Below are 10631 nucleotides of genomic sequence, written 5' to 3'. Positions count from 1 at the left end.
GATTTGTTTAGATCCAAGTAATCTATACATAGTCTCTAGCTTCCGTCACTCTTTTTTACCATGACTGGATTGGCAATCCATGTGGGGAAGAAGGATTCACGTAATAATTTTGCATCTACAAGTTTTTCCACCTCCAAATTAATGGCTCTGTTTCTTTCCCCTGCTTGGCCACACTTTATCTGCTTGATACTACTTGCTCCCTGTTGTATGTTCACCCCGTGATCGATTATATTTTCTTTGTCAATTCCCACCATGTCCGCCGGTGTCCATGCAAATACATGCTTGTACCTTTTCAACAGTTCTACCAGCTTTTCCCGTATATCTAAGGGTAAATCCACCCATATTTGTATCTGCTGGTCAGGGTAGCTGTTGTTAATTATTTCTTTTTCACTTGGCACGTCTTCTCTCTTTTGTTTCATCCTTATGGTTATTTTTGGGGCTCCCATGATCTGATAGCATCAATGTGTCGCAGGATTTTCCACTACCACAACCGCTGGGCCTTCTGATATGTTGAACTTGACTACCTCGTGCACTGTTGATGTTATTGTTATGAAACACGGCAGAGCTGTCTGCCCTAGGATAATGTTACTGTTATGAAACACGGCAGTGCTCTATTAGATATCGTAATATTACGAATTCGATCAACATGGTTTTATTTTTTCTGCCATCATGACGATAAAGGTATAGGGTCAAATATATCATCCTGATTAGCCATATACTATGTCCTGTGAATCCCGTCAGTCTCCCAGCTATTGGGCGTAGACCTGCTCTTCATGCCTGAGGCAGTTGTGTCAAGCTGTGTTCATAAATTATGTCCGCCGAGCTCCCTGTGTCTGTAACGACCCAACTTTTCAAACAAAATTTTCATTTTTAAATAACCAAAACATTCCCATAAAATGTGAAATCTCAATAACAATTGTTTTCAAAATCCATAACATCAAACATTTATTCAAATATCAGAGTGTCCCCAAACAAAATGCCGAAGAGAGTGCATGCCTCGCCATCACACTAGGCCCTTGCCCTTAGGCTCCGGAGTACTTGAAACAATCAACAAACTATAAGCTAATGCTTAGTGATTTCCCCAGAGCATACCCTTGTGACAACCCGAAATTTCTATTATGTACAACCATCCAATTCAATAGAAGTCAAAACAGTTTCTGCTAACTTTCAAGCTTTTTGGATAAGTTTGAGAATTTTAGGTTTAGCACGTTAGGAAATATCAGGAGAGAGGAGGCTCTAGGGTTATCGTGCAACAACAATACCCCAATACACTAAGAATTTAGAGTTTACGGCCTAAACAAAGGTGTTTACGGCCGTAAACCCTAAAAGGGAGTATATATATGACACTTAGTCATTATTTACACTTTTTCACAAATTCAAGATCCAAAAATCCAATTCTCTCTCAAGTATCATCCACCAAATCTTATAGATCTTCAACTTGTAAGTGTTTCTAGCCTTGTAAAGTTGATATCTACCTTAATCTAGTGATCTAACACACTTCTATCCATGAAATCTTTCCAAAAGGGTTAAATCTTCAAGTTTCACCAAGAACACCAAGAACACACACTAGTGTTCTTGGACTTTTAGCTCATTTCAAGCCTCTATATTGTAAGTACTTCTATCCTAGAGTATCATAGAGCTTCTTATACTTCCATATATCAAGAAAACACCCAAGAAACACCAAGATCAAGGTGTTTACGGTCCAAGATGTTCTTGGACCGTAAACCCTATAAAGGGTGCCAATGTGTGCCTTATTCCTTCCTAAGCCTTGGAAACTAGCATGGATCCCTTCCTTGATATGTTTAGGACCTGAAAACACCAAAAAGACCAAGACCATATGTGTTTACGGCCGTAAACACATGGAGAAATGGTCTTGGGGCCGTAAACTCCATTTAGGAGTGAAGTAGTGCCCTAATCTCTTCCATAGGCTTATACTTCAAATTGGAAATGCTTCTATGGAATTATAAGGCTTCAAAACACAAAGTGGTCAAAGAAGCTTGAGTTTACGGCCGTAAACTCATGAGTTTACTACTGTAAACTCAATGAGTTATGGTCACAAAACTGTAAACTCATGTAAGGGGTTCCCTTGAACCCTAAACTCAGTAGCAATGTCCTACAACACTTAGATGCAATCCTTAGGACTTATAGCACATATAAAAGGTGTTTAACATGCCCTAGGATGTCTTAACTTTATCATTTAGTTGTTTAAAGACTAATTGGATACATATATGTGATATTATATGTTATCTAGGATCATAGAGTGTGTACAGGTCTTCACTTGGCACCTAGCAATCCTATATCATCAGTCCATCCACTTCACCAACTACAGGTGAGTTCATACCCCTTAATCAATCTTTTAAATGTTTTTAAATGCTTTAATGGGGGGGGGGGGGAATACAAGTTGAATCTTGCTAGTTGTTATATCAATCACATGTGATTTATAACTAGCATACAAAAGGAATTACTACACTTTTAGCTGTTTTACCAAGCATAGTGTTTCAAATAACTTTCCAAAACGTTTTTACTTGTTTAAAACTCTTTATTAAAACTATCTTATATACTGTATGTTTCCTTTCAAAATTTTGTGTCAAACAAAGGTTTTCATAGACTTAAAGTATCTGGTCTATCTACTTTCAAATCGTTTTATAAACTGACATCAAGTCATCTTTTCTTAGTTATTAAATTTTTCAAAGGTTTTTACAAAACTTCTTTTATACTTTTATATTGTCAATTGCATGCCTACATATGTATAGTTATATAAGTAATGTTTAAAGGACTTAGGGAGGCTAGCCCGCTTTATTTCCTTTTCCTCGTTGGGATGTGGCTTTAGGGTATAGGTTATCCGTCCGAAGGTCGTCTAAATATTAGTTATATATCATGTATACATATATAGTCATAAAAGGTTCTAACGGTCAATTAAGTACCTTTGGATAACAAAGGTATACTTCGATTATACACGTTCATTACTAGTAACTATAATAGGTATAGTTAGGAGATATTACTGTCATTCCTAATACAAGGAATCACACCAGCGTCAGTTCATTCATGAGTCTATACTAAATACTATATGAAGAGATACACTTACATGGATACACTTACATGGATACACTTACATGGATACTTTTACATAGATACCTTGTTAAAAGCATGCCTGTATATGTATAATTATATAAGTAATGTTTAAAGGACTTAGGAAGGCTAGCCCGCTTTATTTCCTTTTCCTCGTTGGGATGTGGCTTTAGGGTATCGGTTATTCGTCTGAAGGTCGTCTAAATATTAGTTATATATAATGTATACACATACAGTCATAATAGTTCAAATAGTTCAGTTCCAACACTCTTGGGTAGCAAGAGTGTATAAACCTTCTTGAACTTCCAATTACATTCCAGTATACTATTACATATTATATGAGTAGATACTATTGTATACGTACGGGACTAACCATTCTACACCCAAGACTGTTAATTACAGTAGGGAAAATGCACATCGACGGATGTCTACGGTTAATACATTTACGGCGAGTTTCCACGTCGTGTTTATTCTAGTACCAAAGAATAATACTTATATAATTTCCCTTTTTCTTTTATCTTGTGACACAACAGTAAGGTTGACTATATATTTTTAATAATAATCATTCAAGGGAAAAACCATCTTTGTTACAGAAATGCATCTTTCAAAGCATTCATGTCTTGGTAGAAGACTACTTTCAAAACAGTCATGTCTTGGTAGAAGACTACTTTTATACTAGTAGGAAATATGGGATTTTCTAGGGTTTTCACACTTATATCAACTGTTTCATAAACAATTGCATTGTTTTCATAACAGCTTTCCAAATCAATGACACTTAAATACTTATGAATTCACCAGCTTTATTGCTGATACTCGCTTTCAAAATAACTTGTATTCTCAAGTCACAAATAGACAGGTACCGATGCAAGGTTTAGAGAAGACGGAGCAGTCAAGACTTGTCTTTTATTTTGAGTATTCATTATGTTATTATACTATGAACGAACACACTTGTAAGTAAAATTATACTATTAATGCAATGGATGATGTTGTTGCTTGTTTACTACTTTGCATTGTTGTGATACTGTACATGACGTCCTCCGCCCCAAAATGTTTCCGCCGTTCCGGTTTTGGGGTGTGACAGATTGGTATCAGAGCATTGTTTATAGTGAATTGAGTATATCAACCCATAAAAGATATACTAACTATAAATACAATGGGATTAAAACACTCTGACCAAGAGTTTATACTTTTAAATAATAAAATATTTAAGTAAGTATACATGCCTGCATTCATACTAAAATCAGTGTCACTAGGACAGAACAAAAGTATTACGATTGGTGGGCAGCACAAGTAGACTTAGAGACATATGGTCAACCCTGGGAAGATGTAGCCTGATCAACTACATTATCCGAGGAGTGATTAGCATGTGCCTAAGTATGGTTGTGAGGTTGCAACAAGTCTAAAAACTTACCAACACTTCTACAATAAGAACAGTAGAACATAACATAAACTTAAAATACTATAGGAGTATTTTGTGTTACTATTAATTTATTATCTGAGAACTAAAGGTCTTTATTAGTATATCAATGGTTGGTTAGTGGATACACTAAGGTTATATGTATCTAGGATGTCATAGACTTAGAATCTGTGTATCTTTGCTTTATGTCCTGTCCTCGTTGGGTTGGGTGCTTAGGGTTAGGGTCACTTATTCGAAGGTCTATCCTATCCTAAATACATATAACAGGTATGCACTAAACAAGTATTGAAGAAACTGATAAAGATCAACTTATAATTATCTTAGTTAGTTCGTCTATTTAGTTAGTTCTTATTATCCCTTTTCTCGCATAGATATCATGGCTGGATTCCATCCCCACGACAACCCAATACCATTCATACTATCTCTTGTTGTTGAGCTATGACGATTTAGTTCATAGGACATATTTATTTTGGGTGCTAATGGATTCTTATCATTTTCCGATTATTTTCAACTTATAGTTGAAAGATGCCTCCAAGAAGAAACCCAAGACGTAACAATGGTACTGAAGCACCAATACCACCCCCGCCACCACCACCTCCTCAGTTCGATGCTGCTATGTTCCAGGCAGCTATCACATCGGCTATAGCGGCTGTCATGACACATGTCAACACTTCTGGCGCTACTGGTTCGGGAGGGGTATTTCCTTCGAACCATGGCGAGAGTCATGGGCACCCACGAGAATGCACCTATAAAGATTTTACGAACGCCAAACCCCTGAATTTTAATGGAACTGGAGGGGTTATGATTTTAAGACAATGGATAGAAAAGGCAGAGGCAGTCTTTGAGATCTGCGCCTGCCTGGAGGACAACAAGGTCAAGTTTGCTGCTTGTACCTTTTCAGTAAGAGCTTTAACATGGTGGAATGGCCACGTTAAGGCACTGACTCTAATAGTGGCAAATTCAATAAGCTGGGAGAACTTGAAGATTATGCTGATGAGAGAGTACTGTACACGAGGAGAAATTCAAAAAATCGAACAGGAACTCTGGAATCTTAGAATGGTTGGTACCGATATATCAACCTATACGAGTAGATTCTGTGATCTGTCAATTCTGTGCCCGGATATGGTTGCTCCTGAGAGCAAGAAAATAGAGAGGTATATTTGGGGACTGTCTCCCCAAATTCAGTCAAGTGTGTTAGCATCAAGGCCCGATACTTTCGATAGTGCCAAAGAACTAGCACAGTCTCTTATTGACCACGGAAACTACCGGAACCCAATATTTGTTGTACAAGATCAACAAAAAGAAAACAACAACGGGAAGCAAGGTTGGAACAAGAGGAAAGACGAGTCCTCACAAGAATCCTCAAGGAAACAACAACAAATTACCGTCAATGCTGCTACAGTACCTACAATAGTCTCTACTAACCCATTACCAGCAAAGCCATATGCTGGTAATCTCCCAAAGTGCAACCAATGCAACTATCACCATCATGGATCTTGTCGGGAAATGCAGTGTTTAAACTGCAACAAAAAGGGACACACCATACGTTACTGCAAGAATCCAGCAAGACCGATCAACCAAGTACCCAACGCTGGGGTGGGCCAGGCTTGCTACGGTTGTGGCAAGGTGGGTCACTACAAAAGAAACTGCCCGGAGGCAGCGAATGCTGGCACAGACGGAAGGATGCTAACGATCACCGCCACAGGAGAGACTACTGCGGACCTACGTTCAAGTATCTAAGGCGTTCGTTGTATCAGACTCATAAACTGTTTAAAACTAACACAACTCGAGTCTTATCTTTTGCGAGATCTCGTCCGTTAAGGGACCCTCGTGCTGCATATACTTGTCTTTTGTAGTATACCTGGTTCGCAGCAATAGTCTTGTAGAAAAATCTATAGTACTATAACTCTGTTAAATGTTACACTGTTATGTATAGTCAGTAACGCCTTTATGATCAAGTCCGATGTCATTATTTCCAAGTGAGTCCGATATTATCATACAACTGAAGTCAATTCGATCCTCACGATACCAGTTTTGTACGTAAATCTTTTTCTCTGAGACCGTCTTTCTAGTGGAGCCGTCATGTTAAGAATTCCGAAGTACTCATGCGTAGAGTACCTCATGTTTCTTATTCCTTTCCGAAGAAACCTCAGTAAACCTCCCCGGAGTACCACTCGTGCAGTACGTCAAGTTCAAAGCAAGGACCCGTACGGTTGATCTATCGCTGAGGAATGTATACACAGGGGTGGTATATAATCAAGGTTCTACAGGTTTAGAATTGATGATTCCGCTTTAACTTCTTTTCCTCGTTGGGATGTGAGCTTAAAGAAGAATCATTTATTCGACTACCTTTTCAATCTTAATCATATACGACCCGTATACCCGAGACGGTGATTGATGAACCATGTATGGATTCTAAAAAGAATTTCAGGACGGGGACTGTCTCCAGACAACGAGTAATCGAGTTACCATACAGATAAACTTAGAAGCCAAACTTAGAACTTTCCATCGATCAGGACAGGAGATGCACATGGAACAGAAGTATCTACTCCTTTCATGATTCTGGAGTAATTCACTTTCGGATCTGAATTTCGGGACGAAATTCCTTCTAACGGGGGGATGATGTGACAACCCGAAATTTCTATTTTGTACAACCATCCAATTCAATAGAAGTCAAAACAGTTTCTGCTAACTTTCAAGCTTTTTGGATAAGTTTGAGAATTTTAGGTTTAGCACGTTAGGAAATATCAGGAGAGAGGAGGCTCTAGGGTTATCGTGCAACAACAATACCCCAATACACTAAGAATTTAGAGTTTACGGCCTAAACAAAGGTGTTTACGACCGTAAACCCTAAAAGGGAGTATATATATGACACTTAGTCATTATTTACACTTTTTCACAAATTCAAGATCCAAAAATCCAATTCTCTCTCAAGTATCATCCACCAAATCTTATAGATCTTCAACTTGTAAGTGTTTCTAGCCTTGTAAAGTTGATATCTACCTTAATCTAGTGATCTAACACACTTCTATCCATGAAATCTTTCCAAAAGGGTTAAATCTTCAAGTTTCACCAAGAACACCAAGAACACACACTAGTGTTCTTGGACTTTTAGCTCATTTCAAGCCTCTATATTGTAAGTACTTCTATCCTAGAGTATCATAGAGCTTCTTATACTTCCATATATCAAGAAAACACCCAAGAAACACCAAGATCAAGGTGTTTACGGTCCAAGATGTTCTTGGACCGTAAACCCTATAAAGGGTGCCAATGTGTGCCCTATTCCTTCCTAAGCCTTGGAAACTAGCATGGATCCCTTCCTTGATATGTTTAGGACCTGAAAACACCAAAAAGACCAAGACCATATGTGTTTACGGCCGTAAACACATGGAGAAATGGTCTTGGGGCCGTAAACTCCATTTAGGAGTGAAGTAGTGCCCTAATCTCTTCCATAGGCTTATACTTCAAATTGGAAATGCTTCTATGGACTTATAAGGCTTCAAAACACAAAGTGGTCAAAGAAGCTTGAGTTTACGGCCGTAAACTCATGAGTTTACGACCGTAAACTCAATGAGTTATGGTCACAAAACTGTAAACTCATGTAAGGGGTTCCCTTGAACCCTAAACTCAATAGCAATGTCCTACAACACTTAGATGCAATCCTTAGGACTTATAGCACTTATATAAGGTGTTTAACATGCCCTAGGATGTCTTAACTTTATCATTTAGTTGTTTAAAGACTAATTGGATACATATATGTGATATAATATGTTATCTAGGATCATAGAGTGTGTACAGGTCTTCACTTGGCACCTAGCAATCCTATATCATCAGTCCATCCACTTCACCAACTACAGGTGAGTTCATACCCCTTAATCAATCTTTTAAATGTTTTAAATGCTTTAATGGGGGGGGGAATACAAGTTTAATCATGCTAGTTGTTATATCAATCACATGTGATTTATAACTAGCATACAAAAGGAATTACTACACTTTTAGCTGTTTTACCAAGCATAGTGTTTCAAATAACTTTCCAAAACGTTTTTACTTGTTTAAAACTCTTTATCAAAACTGTCTTATATACTGTATGTTTCCTTTCAAAATTTCGTGTCAAACAAAGGTTTTCATAGACTTAAACTATCTGGTCTATCTACTTTCAAATCGTTTTATAAACTGACATCAAGTCATCTTTTCTTAGTTATTAAATTTTTCAAAGGTTTTTACAAAACTTCTTTTATACTTTTATATTGTCAATTGCATGCCTACATATGTATAGTTATATAAGTAATGTTTAAAGGACTTAGGGAGGCTAGCCCGCTTTATTTCCTTTTCCTCGTTGGGATGTGGCTTTAGGGTATAGGTTATCCGTACGAAGGTCGTCTAAATATTAGTTATATATCATGTATACATATATAGTCATAAAAGGTTCTAACGGTCAATTAAGTACCTTTGGATAACAAAGGTATACTTCGATTATACACGTTCATTACTAGTAACTATAATAGGTATAGTTAGGAGATATTACTGCCATTCCTAATACAAGGAATCACACCAGCGTCAGTTCATTCATGAGTCTATACTAAATACTATATGAAGAGATACACTTACATGGATACACTTACATGGATACTTTTACATAGATACCTTGTTAAAAGCATGCATGTATATGTATAATTATATAAGTAATGTTTAAAGGACTTAGGAAGGCTAGCCCGCTTTATTTCCTTTTCCTCGTTGGGATGTGGCTTTAGGGTATCGGTTATTCGTCCGAAGGTCGTCTAAATATTAGTTATATATCATGTATACACATACAGTCATAATAGTTCTAATAGTTCAGTTCCAACACTCTTGGGTAGCAAGAGTGTATAAACCTTCTTGAACTTCCAATTACATTCCAGTATACTATTACATATTATATGAGTAGATACTATTGTATACGTACGGGACTAACCATTCTACACCCAAGACTGTTAGCTACAGTAGGGAAAATGCACATCGACGGATGTCTACGGTTAATACATTTACGGCGAGTTTCCACGTCGTGTTTATTCTAGTACCAAAGAATAATACTTATATAATTTCCCTTTTTCTTTTATCTTGTGACACATTCACATAAACAGTAAGGTTGACTATATATTTTTAATAATAGTCATTCAAGGGAAAAACCATCTTTGTTACAGAAATGCATCTTTCAAAGCATTCATGTCTTGGTAGAAGACTACTTTTATACTAGTAGGAAATATGGGATTTTCTAGGGTTTTCACACTTATATCAACTGTTTCATAAACAATTGCATTGTTTTCATAACAGCTTTCCAAATCAATGACACTTAAATACTTATGAATTCACCAGCTTTATTGCTGATACTCGCTTTCAAAATAACTTGTATTCTCAGGTCACAAATAGACAGGTACCGATGCAAGGTTTAGAGAAGACGGAGCAATCAAGACTCGTCTTTTATTTTGAGTATTCATTATGTTATTATACTATGAACGAACATACTTGTAAGTAAAATTATACTATTAATGCAATGGATGATGTTGTTGCTTGTTTACTACTTTGCATTGTTGTGATACTGTACATGACGTCCTCCGCCCCAGAACGTTTCCGCCGTTCCGGTTTTGGGGTGTGACAACCCTACACAATCCACATATCACATAATCTATATTAGCTATAAAAGCTACATATACCACAATCCATGCATACAAACATATAAGGATGCTGTGGGCTCCTCCCAGGGTCTTACTCCAGGATGTCATGGGATCCTCCACTTGGTCTTACACCTAGGTGCCATGGGCTCCCCCCATGGTCTTTAATTGGAAAGCCATGGGCTCCCCCACATGGTCTGACATCCAAGTGCCATGGGCTCCCCCCATGGTCTTTGCTTGAAAATCCATGGGCTCCCCCACATGGTCTTACATCCGAGTGCCATGGGTTCCCTCATGGTCTTTACCTGAAAAGCCATGGGCTCCCCCACATGGTCTTACATCCAAGCGTAATGGGCTCCCCCATGGTCTTTCATGCAATTATACCAGATATACAACTAGCATACCTCCTAGCATATAACCAACTAACATGCCACATATCACTACATAAACTAGCGTACCACATATCATAAAATGGGATGGCCTTGGTGCCTTAGACC

The sequence above is a fragment of the Lactuca virosa genome, chromosome 4 (assembly GCF_052849685.1).
Source record: "Lactuca virosa cultivar CGN04683 chromosome 4, Lactuca_virosa_CGN04683_v6, whole genome shotgun sequence".
Lineage (NCBI taxonomy): Eukaryota > Viridiplantae > Streptophyta > Magnoliopsida > Asterales > Asteraceae > Lactuca > Lactuca virosa.
This window is presented reverse-complemented; position numbering follows the sequence as displayed.